This window comes from Triticum aestivum, chromosome 5B (assembly GCF_018294505.1).
Source record: "Triticum aestivum cultivar Chinese Spring chromosome 5B, IWGSC CS RefSeq v2.1, whole genome shotgun sequence".
Taxonomy (NCBI): Eukaryota; Viridiplantae; Streptophyta; class Magnoliopsida; order Poales; family Poaceae; genus Triticum; species Triticum aestivum.
In genome coordinates, this window is record NC_057807.1 from 584306290 (window position 1) to 584332277 (window position 25988).

Below are 25988 nucleotides of genomic sequence, written 5' to 3' on the forward strand. Positions count from 1 at the left end.
TCTCCCCCACTTAACCCTTGCTGTTTTATTCGCCTTCCCTTTCCCAATCTCCTCCTCTCTTTTCGTTTGCCGTTTTTCTATTTGCTTGTGTGTTGGATTACTTGTTGCCATGGCACAAGATAATACCAAGTTGTGTCACTTCTCGAATACCAATAATAATGATTTTCTTAGTACTCCGATTGCTCCTTTTAATGATGTTGAGTCTTGTGAAATCAATGCTGCTTTGCTGAATCTTGTTATGAAAGATCAATTCGCCGGCCTTCCTAGTGAAGATGCCGCTACTCATCTAAACAATTTTGTTGATTTGTGTGATATGCAAAAGAAGAAAGATACGGATAACAGTATTGTCAAATTGAAGTTATTTCCGTTTTCACTTAGAGATCGTGCTAAAATTTGGTTTTCGTCTTTGCCCAAAAATAGTATTGATTCTTGAAACAAGTGCAAAGATGCTTTTATCTCTAAGTATTTTCCTCCCTCTAAGATCATCACTCTTAGGAACGATATTATGAATCTTAAACAACTTGATCATGAGCATGTTACCCAATCTTGGGAAAGAATGAAATTGATGCTTCGCAATTGCCCTACTCATGGTTTGAATTTATGGATGATCATACAAAATTTTTATGCCGGTTTGAACTTTGCTTCTAGAAATCTCTTAGATTCGGCCGCGGAAGGCACGTTTATGGAAATTACGTTAGGAGATGCTACAAAATTGCTTGATAATATTATGGCTAATTATTCTCAATGGCACACCGAAAGATCTTCTAGTAAAAAAGTGCATGCTATAAAAGAAATCAATGTTTTGAGTGGAAAGATGGATGAACTAATGAAGATGTTTGCTACTAAAAATACTCCTCTTGATCCCAATGATATGGCTTTGTCTTCCTTGATTGAGAATAATAATGAATTCATGGATGTGAATTTTGTTTGTAGGAATAGTTTTGGAAACAATGCTTATAGAGGAAATTTTAATACTAGACCATTCCCTAGTAATCCCTTTAATAATTGTGGAAATTCCTACAATAATTCTTATGGTAATTTTAATAACATGCCCTCTGATTTTGAGAATAGTGTGAAAGAATTTATGATTTCTCAAAAGAATTTTAATGCTTTGCTTGAAGAAAAATTGCTCAAAGTTGATGATTTGGCTAGGAACATTGATAGACTTTCGCTTGATGTTAATTTTCTTAAACTTGGATCTTCTTCTCCTAAGCATGATATCAATGAGTCTCTCAAAGTAATGAGAATCTCCATTGCCGAGTGCAAGGAAAGAACCGCTAGATTGCATGCTAAAAAAGAAAGCTTTATAAAAGCGTGTTCTTCTAGTCTCCGTGAAAATAATGATGAGGGTCTTAAAGTTATTGATGCGTCTCTGATTAGATCTATGTTTTGCAAGATGAATTTCGATGATTATGGGAGTGATGATGAATCAACTTTGCCTAGAAGGCGTCCCAAAAATTCGGAATCTTTAGATCTTGATGCTAAATTTGGTAAAAGAGAGATTGGAGAATCTTCAACTTCTAATAATATTGAACCTACTATCTCGGATTTCAAGGAATTTGATTATGATAATTGCTCTTTAAAAGTTTGTATTTCCTTGTTGCAATCCATTGTTAATTCTCCTCATGCTTATTGTCAAAATAAAGCTTTTACCAAACATATTGTTGATGCCTTGTTGCAATCTTATGATGAAAAACTTAATTTGGAAGTTTCTATACCTAGAAAACTTAATGTGAGTGGGAACCTACTATAAAGATTAGAATTAAAGATTATCAGTGTTTTGCCTTGTGTGATTTGGGTGCTAGTGTTTCCACGATTCCGAAAACTTTATGTGATATTCTAGGTTTCCATGATCTTGATGATTGCTCTTTAAATTTGCACATCGCGGATTCCACCATTAAAAAGCCTATGGGAAGGATCAATGATGTTCTTATTGTTGCAAATAGAAATTTGGTGCCCGTAGATTTTATCATTCTTGATATAGATTGCAATCTTTCTTGCCCTATTATTCCTGGTAGACCTTTCCTTAGAACGATTGGTGCGATTATTGATATGAAGGAAGGGAACATTAGATTCCAATTTCCTTTAAAGAAAGGCATGGAGCACTTTCCAAGAAAGAAATTCAAATTACCTTATGAATCTATCGTGCGTGCTACTTATGAATCAAGTGCCAAAGATGACACTAGTTAGATCTATCCTTGCTTTTTATGCCTAGCTAGGGGCGTTAAACGATATCGCTAGTTGGGAGGCAACCCAATTTTTCTTTATGTTTTTTGTTTTTGCTCCTGTTTAGGAATAAATCTTGCATCTACTCTCTGTTTAGATGTGTTTTTATCTTTTAATTAGTGTTTGTGCCAAGTAGAACCTATAGGATTATCTACGATGATAGTTGATTTGATTCTGCTGAAAAATAGAAACTTTGCGCGCACGAATATAATTTTGTTAAATCACAAGAACGTGATTTTGCGTTGATTCTTTTTGCTGCTGTTCAATAGTCAAATTTTCCAGGACGTCCTATTTTTGTAGGATTTTTAGAGTTCCAGAAGATTGCGTTAGTTACAGATTGCTACAGACTGTTTTGTTTTTGACAGATTCTGTTTTTCGTGTTTTGTTTGCTTATTTCAATGCATCTATGGCTAGTAAATTAGTTTATGAACCATAAAGAAGTTGAAATACAGTAGGTTTAACACAGAAATAAATAAAGAATGAGTTAACTGTAGTAACTTATGTGGTGGTTTTGTTTTCTTTCACTAACGGAGCTTATAAGATTTCCTGTTGAGTTTTTGTGTTGTGAAGTTTTCAAGTTTTGGGTAAAGCTTTTATGGACTATGGAATAAAGGGGTGACAAGAGCCTAAGCTTGGGGATGCCCATGTCACCCCAAGACATTCAAGAATAGCCAAAATCCTAAGCTTGGGGATGCCCCGGGAAGGCATCCCCTCTTTCGTCTTCGTTCATTGGTAACTTTACTTACAACTATATTTTTATTCGCCACATGATATATGTTTTGCTTGGAGCGTCATGTATTATATTAGTCTTTGCTTTTTAGTTTAACACAATCATCCTTGATGTACACACCTTTTGGGAGAAGCCTATTTGATTAGAATTTGCTAGAATACTCTATGTGCTTCACTTATATCTTTTAAGCTTGATAGTTTTTGCTCTAGTGCTTCACTTATATCTTTTAGAGCACGGTGGTGTCTTAATCTTGAAGAAATTGCTAGTCGCTCATGCTTCACTTATATTATTCTGAGAGTCTTTTAGAACAGCATGGTATTTGCTATTATCATAAAGTTGGTCCTAGAATGATGAGTATCCAAGTTGGGTATAATAAAAACTATCATAGGAAGTGAAGTGGATGCTATGATCAATTTGATACTTGATAATTGTTTTGAGATATGGAGGTAGTAATATTAAAGTTATGCTAGTTGGGTGATTATGAATTTAAAGAATGCTCGTGTTGAAGTTTGTGATTCCCGTAGCATGCACGTATGGTGAACCGCTTTGTGATGAAGTTGGAGCACAATTTTATTTATTGATTGTCTTCCTTATGAGTGGAGGTCGGGGACGAGCGATGGTCTTTTCCTACCAATATATCCCCCTAGGAGCATACGCGTAGTGCTTTGATTTTTGCCGACTTCTAAATTTTTGCAATAAGTATATGAGTTCTTTTGATTAATGTTGAGTCCATGGATTATACGCACCCTTCCACCCTTCCACCATTGCTAGCCTCTCTTATGCCGCGCAATTTTCGCCGGTACCATACACCCACCATACTCCTTCCTCAAAACAGCCACCATACCTACCTATTATGGCATTTCCATAGCCATTCCGAGATATATTACCATGCAACTTTCCACCGTTCCGTTCATATGACACACATTACTTTTGTCATATTGCTTTTTGCATGATCTTGTAGTTGACATCGTATTTGCGGCAAAGCCACCTTTATAATTTTCATACATGTCGCTCTTGATTCATTGCATATCCCGGTACACCGCCCGAGGCATTCACATAGAGTCATATCTTGTTCTAGCTTTGAGTTGTAAATCCATAAAAGTGTGATGATCTTCATTATTAGAGCATTGTCCTTGTGAGGAAAGGATGATGAAGGCTATGATTCCCCCACAAGTCGGGATGAGACTTCGGACTTTACAAAAGTAAAAAAAGGGAAAAAAAGAGAAAGGCCAAAAAGGAAAAAAAAGAAGAAGGCCAAAGAAAAAAAAGAGAAAAAGAAAAAGAAAAAAAATGAGAGAAAAAGAGAGAAAGGACAATGCTACTATCTCTTTTTCCACACTTGTGTTTCAAAATAGCACCAGGATCTTCATGATAGAGAGTCTCATATGTTGTCACTTTCATATACTAGTGGGAATTTTTCATTATAGAACTTGGCTTGTATATTCCAATGATGGGCTTTCTCAAAAGTGCCCTAGGTCTTCGTGAGCAAGCGAGTTGGATGCACACCCACTTAGTTTCTTTTATTGAGCTTTCATATATTTATAGCTCTAGTGCATCCGTTGCATGGCAATCCCTACTCACTCACATTGATATCTATTAATGGGCATCTCCATAGCCCGTTGATACGCCTAGTTAATGTGGGACTATCTTCTCCTTTTTGTCTTCTCCACAACCACCATTCTATTCCACATATAGTGCTATGTCCATGGCTTACGCTCATGTATTACGTGAAAGTTGAAAGAGTTTGAGATTATTAAAGTATGAAACAATTGCTTGGCTTGTCATCGGGGTTGTGCATGATTAAATACTTTGTGTGATGATGATAGAGCAACACCCAGACTATATGATTTTGTAGGGATAACTTTCTTTAGCCATGTTATTTTGAGAAGACATGATTACTTTGATTAGTATGCTTGAAGTATTACTATTTCTTATGTCAATATGAACTTTTATTTTGTATTCATTTGGATCTAAACATTCATGCCACAATGAAGAAAATTACATTATGAATTATGCTAGGTAGCATTCCACATCAAAAATTCTCTTTTATCATTTACCTACTCGAGGACGAGCAGGAATTAAGCTTGGGGATGGTTGATACGTCCCCAATGTATCTATAATTTTTGATTGTTCCATGCTATTATATTACCCCTTTTGGATGTTTATGGGCTTTATTCTACATATTTATATCATTTTTGGGACTAACCTACTAAACGGAGGCCCAGCCCATATTTCTTTTTTTTGCCTATTTCAGTATTTCGAAGAAAAGGAATATCAAACGGAGTCCAAACGGAATGAAACCTTCGGGAGCATTATTTTTGGAACAAATCTGATCTGGAGAGCTTGGAGTGCAAGTCAAGAAGCAGCCGAGGCTCCCACGAGATAGGAGGGCGCGGCCCCCTGTAGGGCGCGCCCCTTGTCTCGTGGGCCCCTCGAGCGTCCATCGACGTACTTCTTCCTCCTATATATACCTACGGACCCCGAAAACATCTAGGAGCACCACAAAACACAATTTCCACCGCCGTAACCTTCTGTATCCGCGAGATCCCATCTTGGAGCCTTCACCGGCACTCTGTCGGAGGGGGAATCGACCATGGAGGGCTTCTACATCAACACCATAGCCCCTCTGATGAGTCGTGAGTAGTTTACCATAGACCTACGGGTCCATAGTTATTAGCTAGATGACTTCTTCTCTATTTTTGGATCTCAATACAATGTTCTCCCCCTCTCTTGTGGAGATCTATTCGATGTAATCTCTTTTTGCTGTGTTTGTCGAGATCCGATGAATTGTGGGTTTATGATCAAGTTTATCTATGAATAATATTTGAATCTTCTCTGAATTCTTTTATGTATGATTGAGTTATCTTTGCAAGTCTCTTCGAATTATCAGTTTGGTTTGGCGTACCAGATTGATCTCTCTTGCCATGGGAGAAGTGCTTAGCTTTGGGTTCAATCTTGCGGTGTTCTTACCCAGTGACAGAAAGGGTTGCAAGACACGTATTGTATTGTGGCCATCGAGGATAACAAGATGGGGTTTATATCATATTGCATGTGTTTATCCCTCTACATCATGTCATCTTGCTTAATGCGTTACTCTGTTCTTATGAACTTAATACTCTAGATGCAGGCAGGAGTCCGTCGATGTGTGGAGTAATAGTAGTAGATGCAGGCAGGAGTCGGTCTACTTGTTATGGACATGATGCCTATATACATGATCATGCCTAGATAATCTCATAACTATGCGCTTTTCTATCAATTGCTCGACAGTAATTTGTTCACCCACCATATTACTTATGCTATCTCAAGAGATGCCTCTAGTAAAACCTATGGCCCCCGGGTCTATCTCTTATCATATTTGCTTTCAATCTATCTTTATTTGCATCTTTACTTTTTGCATCTATATTACAAAATACCAAAAATATATTATTATCTCTCTATCAGATCTCACTTTCGCAAGAGGCCGTGAAGGGATTGACAACCCCTTTATTGCGTTGGTTGCGAGTTCTCAGTTTGTTTGTGTAGGTGCGTGGGACTATTGAGGAGCCTCCTACTGGATTGATACCTTGGTTCTCAAAACTGAGGGAAATAGTTACGCTACACTTGCTGCATCACCCTCTCCTCTTCGGGGAAAACCAACGCTAGCTCAAGACGTAGCATTCGCACTCAAATGAGTCATAATCAAGAGACTCCAAAAGTCCATCTACATGGAGTTTCTTCATGCGTTTGACACCAGTGTGACCAAGGCGGCAGTGCCACAAGTATGTGGGACTATCATTATTAACCTTACATCTTTTGGTATTCACACTATGAATATGTGTAACATCACGTTCGAGATTCAATAAGAATAAACCACTGACCAGCGGGGCATGACCATAAAACATATCTCTCATATAAATAGAACAACCATTATTCTCAGATTTAAACGAGTAGGCAGCTCCCATTAAACGAGATCCAGATACAATGGTCATGCTCAAAGCTGGCACTAAATAACAATTATTGAGGTTTAAAACTAATCCCATAGGTAAATGTAGAGGTAGCGTGCCGATGGTGATCACATCGACCTTGGAACCATTCCCGATGCGCATTGTCACCTCGTCCTTCGCCAGTCTCTGCTTATTCCACAACTCCAGTTTTGAGTTACAAATATGAGCAATTGCACTGGTATCAAATACCCAGGAGCTACTACGAGTACTGGTAAGGTACACATCAATAACATGTATATCACATATACCTTTGGTGTTGCCGGCCTTCTTATCCGCTAAGTACTTGGGGCAGTTCCGCTTCCAGTGACCATTTCCCTTGCAATAAAAGCACCGAGTCTCGGGCTTGGGTCCATTCTTTGGCTTCTTCCCGGCAACTAATTTACCGGGCGCGGCAACTCCTTTGCCGTCCTTCTTGAAGTTCTTTTTACCCTTGCATTTCTTGAAACTAGTGGTCTTATTCACCATCAACACTTGATGTTCCTTTTTGATTTCCACCTCCGCTGATTTCAGCATTGAAAATAACTCAGGAATGGACTTCTCCATCCCTTGCATATTGTAGTTCATCACAAAGCTCTTGTAGCTAGGTGGGAGCGACTGGAGGATCCTGTCAATGACCGGGTCATCTGGGAGATTAACTCCTAACTAAGACAAATGATTGTGTAACCCGGACATAGTGAGTATATGCTCACTGACAGAACTGTTTTCCTCCATCTTACAACTGTAGAACTTGTCGGAGACTTCATATCTCTCGACCCAGACATGAGCTTGGAAAACCATTTTCAGCTCTTGGAACATCTCATATGCTCTGTGCTGCTCAAAACGCTTTTGGAGCCCCGGTTCTAAGCGGTAAAGCATGTCGCACTTAACCAGGGAGTAATCATCACTACACGACTGCCAGGCATTCATAACGTCTTGAGTTGCTGGGAAAAAGGGCGCTTCACCTAGCAATGCTTCTAGGACATATGCTTTCTTGGCAGCTATGAGGACGATCCTCAAGTTCCGGACCCAGTCCGTATAGTTGCTACCATCGTCTTTCAGCTTGGTTTTCTCTAGGAATGCGTTGAAGTTGAGGGAAACATTAGCGTGGGCCATTTGATCTACAAGACATATTGCAAAGATATTTTAGACTATGTTCATGATAATTAAGTTCATGTAATTAAATTATTTAATGAACTCCCACTCCGATAGACATCCCTCTAGTCATCTAAGTGATACATGATCTGAGTCAACTAGGTTGTGTCCGATCATCACGTGAGACGGACTAGTCATCATCGGTGAACATCTTCATGTTGATCGTATCTACTATACGATTCATGTTCGACCTTTCGGTCTCTTGTGTTCCGAGGCCATGTCTGTACATGCTAGGCTCGTCAAGCCAACCTAAGTGTTTTTCATGTGTAAATCTGGCTTACACCTGTTGTATGTGAACATTAGAATCTATCACACCCGATCATCACGTGGTGCTTCGAAACAACAAACTTTCACAATGGTGCACAGTTAGGGGGAACACTTTGTTGAATTTTTTTTAATGAGGGATGATCTTATTTATGCTACCGTCGTTCTAAGCAAATAAGATGTAAACATGACAAACATCACATGCAAATCATAAAGTGACATGATATGGCCAATATCATTTTGCGCCTTTGATCTTCATCTTTGAGGCGCGGCATGATCACCTTCGTCACTGGCATGACACCATGATCTCCATCATCGTGTGTTCATGAAGTTGTCTCGCCAACTATTACTTCTACTACTATGGCTAACGGTTAGCAATAAAGTAAAGTAATTACATGGCGTTTTTCAATGACACACAGGTCATACAATAAATTAAGACAACTCCTATGGCTCCTGTCGGTTGTCATACTCATCGACATGCAAGTCATGATTCCTATTACAGGAACATGATCAATCTCATACATCACATATATCATTCATCACATTCTTTTGGCCATATCACATCACATAGCATACCCCGCAAAAAAAGTTAGACGTCCTCTAATTGTTGTTGCATGTTTTATGTGGCTGCTATGGGTTTCTAGCAAGAACATTTCTTGCCTACGGAAAATCCACAATGATGATATGCCAATTGCTATTTACCCTTCATAAGGACCCTTTTCATCGAATACGATCCGACTAAAGTGGGAGAGACATGCACCCGCTAGCCACCTTATGCAACAAGTGCATGTCAGTCGGTGGAACCTGTCTCACGTAAGCGTACGTGTAAGGTCGGTTCGGGCCGCTTCATCCCACAATACGGCCAAAACAAGATAGGACTAGTAATGGTAAGTAAATTGAACAGACCAACGCCCACAACTACTTGTGTTCTACTCGTGCATATAATCTACGCATAGACCTAGCTCATGATGCCACTATTGGGGAACATAGCAATAATTCAAAATTTTCCTACGTACCACTGATACGTCTCCAACGTATCTATAATTTTTGATTGTTCCATGCTATTATATTACCCCTTTTGGATGTTTATGGGCTTTATTCTACATATTTATATCATTTTTGGGACGAACCTACTAACCGGAGGCCCAGCCCATATTGCTGTTTTTTTGCCTATTTCAGTATTTCGAAGAAAAGGAATATCGAACGGAGTCCAAACGGAATGAAACCTTCGAGAGCGTTATTTTTGGAACAAATCTGATCCGGAGAACTTGGAGTGCAAGTCAAGAAGCAGCCGAGGCTCCCACGAGATAGGAGGGCGCCCCCCCTGTAGGGCGCGCCCCCTGTCTCGTGGGCCCCTCGGGCGTCCACCGACGTACTTCTTCCTCCTATATATACATACGGACCCCGAAAACATCCAGGAACACCACGAAACACAATTTCCACCACCGTAACCTTCTGCATCCGCGAGATCCCATCTTGGAGCCTTCGCCGACACTCTGCTGGAGGGGGAATCGACCATGGAGGGCTTCTACATCAACACCATAGCCCCTCCGATGAGTTGTGAGTAGTTTACCACAGACCTACGGGTCCACAGTTATTAGCTAGATGGCTTCTTCTCTCTTTTTGGATCTCAATACAATGTTCTCCCCCTCTCTTGTGGAGATCTATTTGATGTAATCTCTTTTTGCGGTGTGTTTGTCGAGATCCGATGAATTGTGGGTTTATGCTCAAGTTTATCTATGAATAATATTTGAATCTTCTCTGAATTCTTTTATGTATGATTGAGTTATCTTTGCAAGTCTCTTCGAATTATCAGTTTGGTTTGGCCTACTAGATTGATCTTTCTTGCCATGAGAGAAGTGCTTAGCTTTGGGTTCAATCTTGCGGTGTTCTTACCCAGTGACAGAAAGGGTTGCAAGACACATATTGTATTGTTGCCACCGAAGATAACAAGATGGGGTTTATATCATATTGCATTTGTTTATCCCTCTACATCATGTCATCTTGCTTAATGCGTTACTCTGTTCTTATGAACTTAATACTCTAGATGCAGGCAGGAGTCGGTCGATGTGTGGAGTAATAGTAGTAAATGTAGGTAGGAGTCGGTCTACTTATTATGGAAGTGATGCCTATATACATGATCATGCCTAGATAATCTCATAACTATGCGCTTTTCTATCAATTGCTCGACAGTAATTTGTTGACTCACCGTAATACTTATGCTATCTCGAGAGAAGCCTCTGAAACCTATGGCCCCGGGGTCTATCTCTTATCATATTTTCTTTCAATCTATCTTTATTTGCATCTTTACTTTTTTGCATCTATATTACAAAATACCAAAAATATATTATTATCTCTCTATCAGATCTCACTTTCGTAAGTGGCCGTGAAGGGATTGACAACCCCTTTATTGCGTTGGTTGCGAGTTCTAAGTTTGTTTGTGTAGGTGCGTGGGACTTTTGAGGAGCCTCCTACTGGATTGATATCTTGGTTCTCAAAACTGAGGGAAATACTTAAGCTACACTTGCTGCATCACTCTCTCCTCTTCGGGGGAAAACCAACACTAGCTCAAGACGTAGCAAGAAGGATTTCTGGCGCCGTTGCCGGGTAGGTCTTCGCTCAAGTCAAGATATACCAAGTACCCATCACAAACCCATCTCCCTCGCATTTACATTATTTGCCTCTCGTTTTCCTCTCCCCCTGAGGGAGTCCTGGACTAGGGGGTGTCCGGATAGCCGAACTATCATCATCGGCCGGACTCCAAGACTATGAAGATACAAGATTAAAGACTTCGTCCTGTGTCCGGATGGGACTTTCCTTGGCGTGGAAGGCAAGCTTGGCAATACGGATATGTAGATCTCCTACCATTGTAACCGACTCTGTGTAACCCTAGCCCTCTCTGGTGTCTATATAAACCGGATGGCTTTAGTCCATAGGACGAACAACAATCATACCATAGGCTAGCTTCTAGGGTTTAGCCTCCTTGATCTCGTGGTAGATCTACTCTTGTAATACCCACATCATCAATATCAATCAAGCAGGACGTAGGGTTTTACCTCCAAAAAGAGGGCCCGAACCTGGGTAAAACATTGTGTCCTTTGTCTCCTGTTACCATCCGCCTAGACGCACAGTTCGGGACCCCCTACCCAAGATCCGCCGGTTTTGACACTGACATTGGTGCTTTCATTGAGAGTTCCTCTGTGTCATCACCGATAGGCTCGATGGCTTCTTCGATCATCAACAACGATGTAGTCCAGGGTGGGACCTTTCTCCCCGAAAAAATCTTCATATTCGGCGGCTTTGCACTGCGGGCCAATTCACTGGGCCATCTGGAGCAGATCGAAAGCTACGCCCCTGGCCGTCAGGTCAGATTTGGAAGTTTGAACTTCATGGCTGACATCCACGAAGACTTGATCTTTGATGGATTCGAGCCACAGCCGAGGGTGCCGCACTATCACGATGGGCATGATTTAGCTCTGCAGCCGGACAGTGCCCTGGAAGCCGCACACGAGTCCGCTCCGATCCTCAATTCAGAGCCGGCTGCGTAGATCGAGGACGGGTGGCTAGATACCGCCTCGGGGGCTGCAACCTCTACGGCGATGGAGCCGAACACTGACCTAGTCCCTCATGAAGCTCGTGACTCCGAGGTGCCGGACTCGTCGCCGGATTCCGAACCTCCCGCGCCCCCTCCAATCGAATTCGATTGGGCGCCGATCATGGAGTTCACCGCTGCGGACATCTTTCAACACTCACCTTTCGGCGACATCTTGAGTTCGCTAAAGTATCTCTCATTATCAGGAGAGCCCTGGCCGGACTGCGGTCAGGACGGTTGGGATGCGGATGACGAAGAAATTCAAAGCCCACCCACCACCCACTTAGTAGCCACTGTCGACGATCTAACCGACATGCTAGACTTTGACCCCGAAGACATCGACGGTATGGATGACGATGCCGGAGACGACCAAGAACCAGCGCCTACTGGGCACTGGAAAGCCACCTCATCATATGACATATACATGGTGGATATCCTAAAGGATGGGAACGGCGAAGGAACAACGGAGGATGACCCCTCCAAGAAACAGCCCAAGCGCCATCGTCAGCGGCGCCACTCTAAATCCCGCCACAGCAATAATGGAGATTCCGGCACCGGAGATAATAACACCCCAGACAGTGCCGAAGACAACCCCCTCCAGCAAGATTCAACACAGGAGGACGGCGACGCCAGCCCTCATGAGAGAGCGGCAGACGAAGAGATAGAGGATTACATGCCTCCCTCCGGAGATGAGGCAAGCCTCAACGACGATGAATTCATCATGCCTGAGGATCCCGTTGAACAAGAGCGTTTTAAACGCAGGCTTATGGCCACGGCAAACAGCCTCAAGAAAAAGCAGCAGCAGCTTAGAGCTGATCAAGATCTGCTAGCCAACAGATGGACTGAAGTCCTTGCGGCCGAAGAGCATGAGCTCGAACGCCCCTCCAAAAGCTACCCTAAATGCAAGTTGCTCCCCCGATTAGAGGAGGAGGCATATGAACCTGCATCACCAGCAGACAATATGGCTGACCGACCACCCCGTGGCCGCGACAGAGAGGCCTCTAGGCCCTCCACTAGAACCGTACCCCGATAGTGCTCGAGAAGCACAAGGCCACAGGGGAACGCTCTGGACTTGCGAGATATATTGGAGGATAAGGCAAGACAATCAAGATCGATCTATGGATCGCGTGGGCGCCCCATGATACGTGACGACAACCGTCGCACCGGACACAGTAAGTCCGGCCGGGTCGAACACTGTAGACAAAGCTCTCTTGAACTTCATCGTGATATCGCCCAATACAGAGGCGCCGCACACCCACTATGCTTCACAGATGAAGTAATGGATCATCAAATCCCCGAAGGGTTTAAACCCGTGAACATTGAATCTTATGATGGCACAACAGACCCGCGGTTTGGATCGAGGACTATCTCCTTCATATCCACATGGCCCGCGGTGATGATCTTCACGCCATCAAATACCTGCCACTCAAGCTTAAAGGACCAGCCTGGCATTGGCTTAATAGCTTGCCAGCAGAGTCAATTGGGAGTTGGGAAGACCTGGAAGCCACATTCCTCAATAACTTCCAAGGCACGTATGTGCGACCACCAGACGCTGACGACCTAAGCCATATAATTTAGCAGCCAGACGAATCGGCTAGGCAATTCTGGACACCGTTCCTAACTAAGAAAAATCAAATCGTCGACTGTCCGGATGCGGAGGCCCTCGCGGCCTTCAAACATAACATCCGCGACGAGTGGCTTGCCCGGCACCTAGGACAAGAAAAGCCGAAATCCATGGCAGCCCTCACATCACTCATGACCCGCTTCTGCGCGGGTGAGGACAGCTGGCTAGCCCGCAGCAACAACCTCAGCAAAAATTCTGGCAGTCCGTATATCATGGACCGCAATGGCAGGTCGCGTCACAACAAAAACAAACGCCGCATTAACGGCGACAATAGTGAGGATACGGCAGTCAATGCCGGATTCAGAGGCTCCAAATCCGGTCAGCGGAAAAAGCCATTCAAAAGAACTACTCCGGGTCCGTCCAATTTGGACCGAATACTCGACTGCTCGTGCCAGATACACGGCACCCCCGAAAAGCCAGCTAACCACACCAACAGGGACTGTTGGGTATTCAAGCAGGCAGGCAAGTTAATTGCCGAAAACAATGACAAGGGGCTGCATAGCGATGACGAGGAAGAGACCCGACCGCCGAACAATAGAGGACAGAAGGGTTTCCCCCCACAAGTGCGGACGGTGAACATGATATACGCAACCCACATACCCAAAAGGGAGCGGAAGCGTGCACTCAGGGATGTATACGCGATGAAGCCAGTCGCCTCGAAGTTCAATCCATGGTCCTCCTGCCCGATCACTTTTGATCGAAGGGACCACCCCACCAGCATCCGCCACGGCGGATTCGCCGCATTGGTTTTAGACCCAATCGTCGATGGATTTTACCTCACCAGAGTCCTGATGGACGGCGGCAGCAACCTGAACCTGCTTTATCAGGATACAGTGTGCAAAATGGGCATAGAACCCTCAAGGATTAAACCTACAAAGATTACCTTTAAAGGCGTCATACCAAGTGTAGAGGCCAATTGTACAGGCTCAGTTACACTGGAAGTGGTCTTCGGATCCCCAGATAACTTCCGAAGCAAGGAGTTAATCTTCGACATAGTTCCGTTCCACAGCGGCTATCATGCTCTGCTCGGACGTACCGCATTTGCAAAGTTCAACACGGTGTCGTACTACGCATACCTCAAGCTCAAGATGCCAGGCCCTCGAGGAGTCATCACGGTCAACGGAAACACTGAACGCTCTCTCCGAACGGAGGAACATACAGCGGCTCTCGCGCTAGAAGTACAGTGCAGCCTCTTAAGGCAATTCTCGAGTCTGGCCGCTAAGCGACCGGACACGGCTAAACGCGCCAGGAGTAACCTACAACAAGACCACCTGGCACGTTCCGAGCACACGTAGCAATGCGGCCCCAACCCCAGCCCCTGCAAAATTTCAAGACAGGTCCTTCGCGTACATCATTACGCTCTGGAGATACCATGGGCATAGGGGGAGGGGCACGACCTCGATAGGCCCAGAATGCGGCTTAACCACACCAGGGGCTCTCAAGTGTGTCGTTTTTTTCTCTCTCTTTTTCTTTTTTTTACCCGCAGGACTCCGTTCATCAGAGGCCCTGCCCGGCAGTAGACCTGCCGAACTCACGATGCAATAGCCAGGGAAGGAGAAAGGCTACGACGAATATCCAAGTGGTCTCCATTACGAGCATTAAATCTGTTTAATACACCATTCCGCAGCCTACCCCTGGAGGGGGACATGTTTAATAGTCCCATCCCTTGCTTATTGCACCATTTGTATCATTCTGCATTCACAACAGTATTTCTTGAATAAACAATGCATCACCTTTTTACTTATAATTGCATTTCTTTCTTATACATGTATGACATGTTGCATCTGTACACTTTGGTACGGCTAAATACACCAGGGGCTTATGCTTCACGCATCATGGTGTGATAAGTCCGAACACTTTCACAAGTGCGGCACCCCGAACTTATAGCATTATATGCATCGGCTCCGAATCATGTCTTGGGTTAATAGTTGGGTTTGCCCGGCTCCCATGTTTTGGTACCTTATGTTCCGTTGTATCGGCTAAGGTAGCACTGGGAGAACCACTGCGATTGCACCCCAGTTGAGCTGGGTGAGCCCCTTAGTGGAGAAAGCTAAAACTGACCGTCATGATGAGGCGAGAGCCGGTCGCTGTTCGAGAGGTTTTTTCGAGTCCCTAAAGACTTATGCCACTTAGAGCGAGGAACCGGCTTTGTCCGGCCCAGGCGTGGATAGCGCCCCAAATTCGGCCTTCCGAACACTAGGGGCTTCGCCGAAATTTAAAATTATAGAATTCTATGGCTAAGTGAGAGTGTTCAAGCATTATAAGTTCGGTTGCCTTGTTTGTTGTGTTGAGCGCCTCCCTAGATGGACCCAAAAATGGGAATAAGAGTGCTCAAATTTATCCCGAACACCCCAGCACTCGTGGCATGGGGGCTGAAGCCGACGACTTGCCATCTCTCAGATTTGATAAACGGTCGCACAGAAGGTAATATTTTAAATTAACAAGCGTTGCTTAGCGCATATGAACAAAGTTTTCAGTGCACACGATAACAAAATGCGAGTCTACTCAAATATTACATCTTTGGAGCACTCACCCGCAATAATGCGGGCACCCTTCAGGACACTCTTATAATACATCTCGGGCGTGCGATACTCCTTGCCCGGCAGTGGCTCATCCGTCACAAGCTTCTCAGCATCCATCTTGCCCCATTGCACCTTTGCACGGGCAAGGGCCCGACGGGCACCTTCAATGCAGGCGGAGTGCTTGATGACTTCAACCCATGGACACACATCCACCAGCCGCCGCACTAGGCTGAAGTAGCTCCCAGGCATGGCCTCCTTAGGCCACAGCCGAACTATGAGGCCCTTCATGGCTTGTTCGGCCACCTTGTGGAGCTCGACCAGCTGCTACAACTGGTCGCTAAGGGGCACCGGATGTCCGGCCTCAGCATACTGAGACCAGAAGACCTTCTCCGTCGAGCTCCCCTCCTCGGCCGAAAGCGGCAGCATCGGACACGCTACGGGGCAGATCTGCGAACGCTCCTGGAGAGCTCCGAATTCGGGTAAGTGATAGGTAATTCACACTCACATGCTTACTTTGCATGAAAAATGCCTTACCCGCCGCTATTTTCTTCAACGCCTCGATTTCCTGGAGGGCCTTGTAGGCTTCGGCCTTAGAGGCTTTGGCACTCTCAAGAGCCGATGCAAGCTCGGACTCTCGAGTCTTCGAGTCACGCTCCAAACTCTCATGTTTTTCCACGAGAGCCTGGAGCTCTTGCTGTACCTCCGCCACCCGCGCCTCCTGCTTCTCTCGCTCGGTGCGCTCCGTGGCCGCATTATGTTCGGCCGCGGACACCGCCGCCTTCAGGGTCGCCACCTCGTTCGTGGCCCCTGCAATACCCACGTTATCCTTGTCATCCGCAACCAAATCCTTTTCTATAAGGTACAATTTTAATAAGGTGTTACTCACCTTCCTTATCCTCGAGCTGCTTCTTGGCACGGCCGAGCTCGTTCTCGGACTGCTCGAGGTTTTGCTTCAAAGTATTGACCTCCGCAGTCAGGGCGGCAGAGGTCAGCAGCATAGCCTGCAATCCCATATTGACATACTTTTTTTATGACTCCAGCGTATATCTTTTTAGATCCTCAGTCCGGCTTTTCTTTCCGAATACCGAACCGAGCATCAGGGGCTACTGTCTATGTGGTACTATTTTACATATTTCAAAGTCCTTACCTCAAAGCCTGTTAGAAGGCTGCTGTAGGCTTCGGTCAGCCCGCTCTTGGCGAGCTGAACCTTCTGAATCACCGCACTCATGACAGTGCGGTGTTCCTCTTTGATGGAGGCGCCGTTGAGCGCCTCCAGCAAGCCATCCGGCGCCTCCGGTTGGACGGAGGCCGCCGGTTTCACGGTCTTGCCCTTCTTACGAAGGGGCCACCCGCCGGACTCTGGAGCCACTACAGGTTCCGGGGCGGAGTCTGGTGCAAAGTCCGAGAGGTTGCCCTGCGGCACCTCCGGGGCCTCCTCCTCCTGGCGGGTCCCTTCCCGGGATCCCACCTCGGCATCGTCCGCATCACGGGGGGTGGAGGCGGTCGGAAGAGAATCCATATCCGACGCACCCAAGGACCCGCTCGACGAAGCGGGAAGATCGTCCTTGGGCGGACTGCAGGGTTGTATGCAGCATTAGAAAGACACCATGTGGCGAAAAGAAAAATCATGAAGTTATTCTGGAATCCGGATACTTACGATCTCGCCAGGGGCTTGGCCCTTGGAGGCCAATCCTCGTCGCCGTCGCCGGCGTTGGCAGAGCAGTCCGGGGGAATTGTCCTTCCCTTCTTGGACCCTCTGGCCTCCCTCGTTGGGGAGGCCTTCCTTTTCTTCCCTCCCCCCGCTAGGGGAGAGGCCTCCTTCTTCTCCTCCTCGCCTTTGTGGGAGGAGTCTGCCTCGGAGTCATCGTCCGAGGACACCTGAAAACGGGAACTCTTTCGAGTGCCCGTGGCCTTCTTCTTGGCCTTCTTCTCTGGCACCACATGGGGTGCCGGAGCCAGCAGCCCCGTTAAGCGGGCGTCCGCTGGGTCTTCTGGCAATGGGGCCGGACAGATAGTCTGTTCGGCCTTCTTCAGCCAGTCCTATCAAAGGAGGGGTTTAGATCCCGCATAGAGTCAAACTATGGAAAACAAGTGTCCCGTAAAGGGCAAAATCGCTTACCTCGCTAGCCAGACGCTACGAGCTGAATCCGCGATCTTCGGTAGCGGATGCGGGAGCCTCGGCGCCCTTAAACAGCACCCTCCAGGCCTCTTCGTACATAGTGTCGAAGAGCCCGCTCAAAGTCTGGTGCTGCGCCGGATCAAACTCCCACATATTGAAGTCCCGTTGTTGGCACAGGAGAATCCGGTGGATGAGCATGACCTGGACTACGTTGATAAGCTTGAGCTTCTTGTTCACTAGCTTTTGGATGCAGGCTTGAAGTCCGGTCAGCTCCTCCTAATCACCCCATGTCCGGCCACTCTCTTTCCAGGAGGTGAGCCATATGGGGATGCCAGATCTGAATTCGGGGGCCGCTGCCCATTCAGGGTCACGCGGCTCGGTGATGTAGAACCACCCCGATTGCCACCCCTTAATGGTTTCCACGAAGGTGCCCTCGAGCCAAGTAACGTTGGGCATCTTGCCCACCAAGGCGCCTCCGCACTCCGCTTGGCTGCCCTTCACAACCTTCGGCTTAACACTGAAGGTCTTGAGCCACAAGCCGAAGTGAGGCTGGATGCAGAGGAAGGCCTCACACACGACGATAAACGCCGAGATATTGAGAATGAAATTCGGGGCCAGATCATGGAAATCCAGGCCGTAGTAGAACATGAGCCCCCGGACAAAGGGATGGAGTGGGAAGCCCAGTCCGCGGAGGAAATGGGAAAGAAATACTACCCTCTCATGGGGCCTGGGGGTGGGGATGAGCTCCCCCTCGTCGGGGAGCCGGTGCGCGATGTCGCCGGACAGATATCCGGCGCTGCGCAGCTTCTGGATGTGCCCCTCCGTAACGGAGGAGGCCATACACTTGCCTCCCGCTCCGGACATAGTTGGAGAAGGTTGAGGTGAGATGTGCGGACTTGGGCGCTGGAGCTCGAGTTCGCGGAGATGGATAAGCAAAGGAGGAAGAAGGCGTAGGTAAAAGGGTTGGATCTTTATCCCCTTATATGGGCGGACGAAAACAAGCGTCCCCACCGACCTGATAAAACTCGCTTATCTCCCAAGCGCCGCAATCAATGGCGCGGTTGGGTTACCCACGTCCGTATTGATGGGAATCCCGGAATAAGGGGAACACGATCTCTGCTTCGACAAGACATGCCAAGGAAACTGCTTCACTAAACACGCTGAGGTGGTACAATAAAAACAATTCCGGTAAAGGCTTGGTAGTGGTGTGATGTCACGCCACAAAATACGTCAGCAGATTGAACTTGTGTAAATACTATTCTCTCTACGGTGGTATGTGGAATTTATTTTGCAGAGCCGGACACTATCCTGGTGTTCACAATCTTCTATGAATTATTCGGAGAAGGAACCCGCCTTGCAACGCCAAAGACAATATGCGTGCCGGACTCGTCGTCATTGAAGCCTGGTTCAGGGGCGACTGAGGGAGTCCTGGACTAGCGGGTGTCCGGACAGTCGAACTATCATCATCGGCCGGACTCCAAGAGTATGAAGATACAAGATTGAAGACTTCGTCCCATGTCCGGATGGGACTTTCCTTGGCGTGGAAGGCAAGCTTGGCAATACGGATATGTAGATCTCCTACCATTCTAACTGACTCTGTGTAACCCTAGCCCTCTCCGGTGTCTATATAAACCGGATGGCTTTAGTCCATAGGACGAACAACAATCATACCATAGGCTTGCTTCTAGGGTTTAGCCTCCTTGATCTCGTGGTAGATCTACTCTTGTAATACCCACATCATCAATATCAATCAAGCAGGATGTAGGGTTTTACCTCCATCAAGAGGGCCCGAACCTGGGTAAAACATCGTGTCCCTTGTCTCCTGTTACCATCCGCCTAGACGCACAGTTCGGGACTCCCTACCCGAGATCCGCCGGTTTTGACACCGACACCCCCACTTCACCCTTTCCGTTTTATTCTCCCTCTCTTTCCCAATCTCCTCTTCTCTTTTTCGCTCGCTTTCTTCCGCCCTGCTTTTGTTTGCCGCTATGTCTGAAATTGGGGAGATTATCATCGATATGGACAATAATGATAACTTGGAAAATCCCGAGGCTCCGGCCGATGAACCCCTTATCTTGCATACTAAAAAGTTTCAAATCGGCAGTGGTAACATCATTGGCAAAGGCGTTATTCAAGATTTCTTTACTTGTGCCGGTGCTTTACCTTCCTTGGGATGTTCTATTCTTCATAAAACTAGTAGTCTTGTGGATGCTATCACTACGCTTGTAGTTGAACTTGAAAGACAATTTATGCATATGCATCCTTGCATACAAAGAATTTTCCTAGAATTCTCTAATATTGAGCATTCTTCTGTTAAGCGCGCTGTTACTATATTTTTGGCTCACGAGTTTAGATTTATCATAAGAGAGTCCAAAGAAATCTTTGCACACTATAGGGTGGACGCCGGTCGTCTTCCCATAGAGGCGATCCTCTATGATCAAGAGGAATTTAGGCGTTTTCTATCTTCGGACTATGTTGCTTTTAATGAAAACCTTAGAAAAAAGGTTCCTATCAATGCCTTGGTTGATTGCATTAACGAACTTAATAATGATTTTTCTCTTCGAAACAATGAGCTAGGATACTCTCTTGAGTATAGGCTCACAAGATTTTGCCAAAAGAACGCTTTTAGTGATGAAATAGTTGTGCACTATGAAGGGCCAAAGGAGGAACCCGTTATTCCTGTGATTGATCTTGGGGACATCTGTCCTACTAAATTTAGCCCTTTTGATTACTTTTGCTTGCCTCAAAGAAAACTTGCCGCCGAACATAGAGAATATGAGATGAGCCTTCAAGATCTATCTTATTATTATGGCACTCGTTAGATCTATCTTCGCTTTTATGCCTAGCTAGGGCGTTAAACGATAGCGCTAGTTGGGAGGCAACCCGATTTTTCTTTATGTTTTTTGTTTTTGCTCCTGTTTAGGAATAAATCTTGCATCTACTCTCTGTTTAGATGTGTTTTTATCTTTTAATTAGTGTTTGTGCCAAGTAGAACCTATAGGATAACCTACGATGATAGTTGATTTGATTCTGCTGAAAAATAGAAACTTTGCACGCACGAATATAATTTTGTTAAATCACAAGAACGTGCTTTTGCGTTGATTCTTTTTGCTGCTGTTCCATACACAAAATTTCCAGGACTTCCTATTTTGGTACGATTTTTAGAGTTCCAGAAGTTTGCGTTAGTGACAGATTGCTACAGACTGTTCTGTTTTTGACAGATTCTGTTTTTCGTGTGTTGTTTGTTTATTTCAATGCATCTATGGCTAGTAAATTAGTTTATGAACCATAAAGAAGTTGGAATACAGTAGGTTTAACACCAAAATAAATAAATAATGAGTTCATTGCAGTATCTTATGTGGTGGTTTTGTTTTCTTTCACTAACGGAGCTTATAAGATTTTCTGTTGAGTTTTTGTGTTGTGAAGTTTTCAAGTTTTGGGTAAAGCTTTTATGGACTATGGAATAAAGGGTGGAAAGAGCACCCCAAGATATTCAAAAGTAGCAAAAATCCTAAGCTTGGGGATGCCCCGGAAAGGCATCCCCTCTTTCGTCTTCGTTCATAGGTAACTTTATTTGGAGCTATATTTTTATTCGCCACATGATATGTGTTTTGCTTGGAGTGTCGTGTATTATATTAGTCTTTGCTTTTTAGTTTACCACAATCATCCTTGCTGTACACACCTTTTGGGAGAAGCCTATTTGATTAGAATTTGCTAGAATACTCTATGTGCTTCACTTATATCTTTTGAGCTTGATAGTTTTTGCTCTAGTGCTTCACTTATATCTTTTAGAGCACTGTGGTGTATTAATCTTGAAGAAATTGCTAGTCTCTCATGCTTCACTCATATTATTTTGAAGTCTTTTAGAACAGCATGGTATTTGCTATTATCATAAAGTTGGTCCTAGAATGATGAGCATCCAAGTTGGGTATAATAAAAACTATCATAGGAAGTGAATTGGATGCTATGATCAATTTGATACTTGATAATTGTTTTGAGATATGGAGGTAGTAATATTAAAGTTATGCTAGTTGGATGATTATGAATTTAAAGAATGCTTGTGTTGAAGTTTGTGATTCCCGTAGCATGCACGTATGGTGAACCGCTTTGTGATGAAGTTGTAGCACAATTTTATTTATTGATTGTCTTCCTTATGGGTGGCGGTCGGGGACGAGCAATGGTCTTTTCCTACCAATCTATCCCCCTAGGAGCATGTGCGTAGTGCTTTGATTTTTGATGACTTCTAAATTTTTGCAATAAGTATATGATTTCTTTTGATTAATGTTGAGTCCATGGATTATACGCACCCTTTAACCATTCCACCATTGCTAGCCTCTATTGTGTCGTGCAATTTTCGCCGGTACCATACACCCACCATACTCCTTCCTCAAAACAGCCACCATACCTACCTATTATGGCATTTCCATAGCCATTCTGAGATATATTGTCATGCAACTTTCCACCGTTCCGTTCATATGACACACATTACTTTTGTCATATTGCTTTTTGCATGATCATGTAGTTGACACCGTATTTGTGGCAAGGCCACCTTCATAATTTTCATACATGTCGCTCTTGATTCATTGCATATCCTGGTACACCGCCGGAGGCATTCATATAGAGTTATATCTTGTTCTAGCTTTGAGATGTAAATCCATAAAAGTGTGATGATATTCATTATTAGAGCATTGTCCTCGTGAGGAAAGGATGATGAAGGCTATGATTCCCCCACAAGTCGGGATGAGACTTCGGACTTTCCAAAAGAAAAAAAAAGAAAAAAAAGAGAAAGGCCAAAAAAAGAAGGCCAAAGAAAAAAAGAGAAAAATAAAAAGAAAAAAATATAATGAGAGAAAAGGAGAGAAAGGACAATGCTACTATCTCTTTTTCCACACTTGTGCTTCAAAATAGCACCATGATCTTCATGATAGACAGTCTCATATGTTGTCACTTTCGTATACTAGTGGGAATTTTTCATTATAGAACTTGGCTTGTATATTCCAATGATGGGCTTCCTCAAAAGTGCCCTAGCTCTTCGTGAGCAAGCGAGTTGGATGCACACCCACTTAGTTTCTTTTGTTGAGCTTTCATATATTTATAGCTCTAGTGCATCCGTTGCATGGCAATCCCTACTCACTCACATTCATATCTATTAATGGGCATCTCCATAGCCCGTTGATACGCCTAGTTGATGTGAGACTATCTTCTCCTTTTTGTCTTCTCCACAACCACCATTCTATTCCACATATAGTGCTATGTCCATGGCTCACGCTCATGTATTGCGTGAAAGTTGAAAGAGTTTGATATTATTAAAGTATGAAACAATTGCTTGGATTGTCATCGGGGTTGTGCATGATTAAATACTTTGTGTGATGAAGATAGAGCAACAGCCAGACTATATGATTTTGTAGGGATAACTTTCTTTAGCCGTGTTATTTTGAGAAGACATGATTACTTTGATTTTTTATGCTTGAAGTATTACTATATTTTATTTCAATATGAACTTTTATTTTGTATTCATTTGGATCTGAACATTCATGCCACAATGAAGAAAATTACATCATGAATTATGCTAGGTAGCATTCCACATCAAACATTCTCTTTTATCATTTACCTACTCGAGGACGAGCAGGAATTAAGCTTGGGGATGCTTGATACGTCTCCAACGTATCTATAATTTTTGATTGTTCCATGCTATTATATTACCCCTTTTGGATGTTTATGGGCTTTATTCTACATATTTATATCATTTTTGGGACTAACCTACTAACCGGAGGCCCAACCCATATTGCTGTTTTTTTGCCTATTTCAGTATTCCGAAGAAAAGGAATATCAAACGGGGTCCAAATGGAATGAAACCTTCGGGAGCGTTATTTTTGGAACAAATCTGATCCGGAGAGCTTGGAGTGCAAGTCAAGAAGTAGCTGAGGCTCCCACGAGATAGGAGGGCATCCCCCCCCTGTAGGGCGCGCCCCCTGTCTCGTGGGCCCCTCGGGCGTCCACCACGTACTTCTTCCTCCTATATATACCTACGGACCCCGAAAACATCCACGAGCACCACGAAACACAATTTCCACCGCCGTAACCTTCTGTATCCGCGAGATCCCATCTTGGAGCCTTCGCCGGCACTCTGCCGGAGGGGGAATCGACCATGGAGGGCTTCTACATCAACACCATAGCCCCTCTGATGAGTCGTGAGTAGTTTACCATAGACCTACGGGTCCATAGTTATTAGCTAGATGACTTCTTCTCTCTTTTTGGATCTCAATACAATGTTCTCCCCCTCTCTTGTGGAGATCTATTCGATGTAATCTCTTTTTGCGGTATGTTTGTCGAGATCCGATGAATTGTGGGTTTATGATCAAGTTTATCTATGAATAATATTTGAATCTTCTCTGAATTCTTTTATGTATGATTGAGTTATCTTTGCAAGTCTCTTTGAATTATCAGTTTGGTTTGGCCTACTAGATTGATCTTTCTTGCCATGGGAGAAGTGCTTAGCTTTGGGTTCAATCTTGCGGTGTTCTTACCCAGTGACAGAAAGGGTTGCAAGACACGTATTGTATTGTTGCCATCGTGGATAACAAGATGGGGTTTATATCATATTGCATTTGTTTATCCCTCTACATCATGTCATCTTGCTTAATGCGTTACTCTATTCTTATGAACTTAGTACTCTAGATGCACGCAGGAGTCGGTCGATGTGTGGAGTAATAGTAGTAGATGCAGGCAGGAGTCGGTCTACTTGTTATGGACGTGATGCCTATATACATGATCATGCCTAGATAATCTCATAAGTATGCGCTTTTCTATCAATTGCTCGACAGTAATTTGTTCACCCACCGTAATACTTATGGTATCTCGAGAGAAGCCTCTAGTGAAACCTATGGCCCCCGGGTCTATCTCTTATCATATTTGCTTTCAATCTATCTTTATTTGCATCTTTACTTTTTGCATCTATATTACAAAATACCAAAAATATATTATTATCTCTCTATCAGATCTCACTATCGTAAGTGGCCGTGAAGGGATTGACAACCCCTTTATTGCGTTGGTTGCGAGTTCTAAGTTTGTTTGTGTAGGTGCGTGGGACTTTTGAGGAGCCTCCTACTGGATTGATACCTTGGTTCTCAAAAATGAGGGAAATACTTACACTACACTTGCTGCATCACCCTCTCCTCTTCGGGGAAAACCAACGCTAGCTCAAGACGTAGCAATCACCAAGATCAATCTAGGAGATTGTAGCAACAAGAGAGGGAGGATGTGCATCTTCATACATTTGAAGATCGCTAAGCGGAAGCGTTACTAGAACGCGGATGATGGAGTCGTACTCGCTGCGATTCAAATCGCGGAAGATCCGATCTAACGCCGAACGGATGGCGCCTCCGTGTTCAACACACGTACATCTCAGGGACGTCCCCTCCTTCTTGATCCAGCAAGGGGAGAGGAGAAGTTGAGGGAGAGCTCCGGCAGCACGATGGCGGGGTGGTGGAGCTTGCAGTTCTCTGGCAGGGCTTCGCCAAGCACTACTACTACGGAGGAGGTGTTGGGGAGGGAGAGGGCTGTGCCAGGGGAAGGGTGCGGCAGCCCTTCCACCTCCCCTCTATTTATACGGGCAAGGGATAGGGGGGACGGCCCCTTCCAGATGGATCTAGAGGGGGCGGCGGCCAAGGGGGGAGGTTTGCCCCCCAAGCCAAGGGGGGCGCCCCCTTTAGGGTTTCCCCCCAACCCTAGGCGCATGGGCCCTAGGAGGGTTGGTGCCCAGCCCACCTAGGATTGGTTCCCCTCCATATTCAGCCC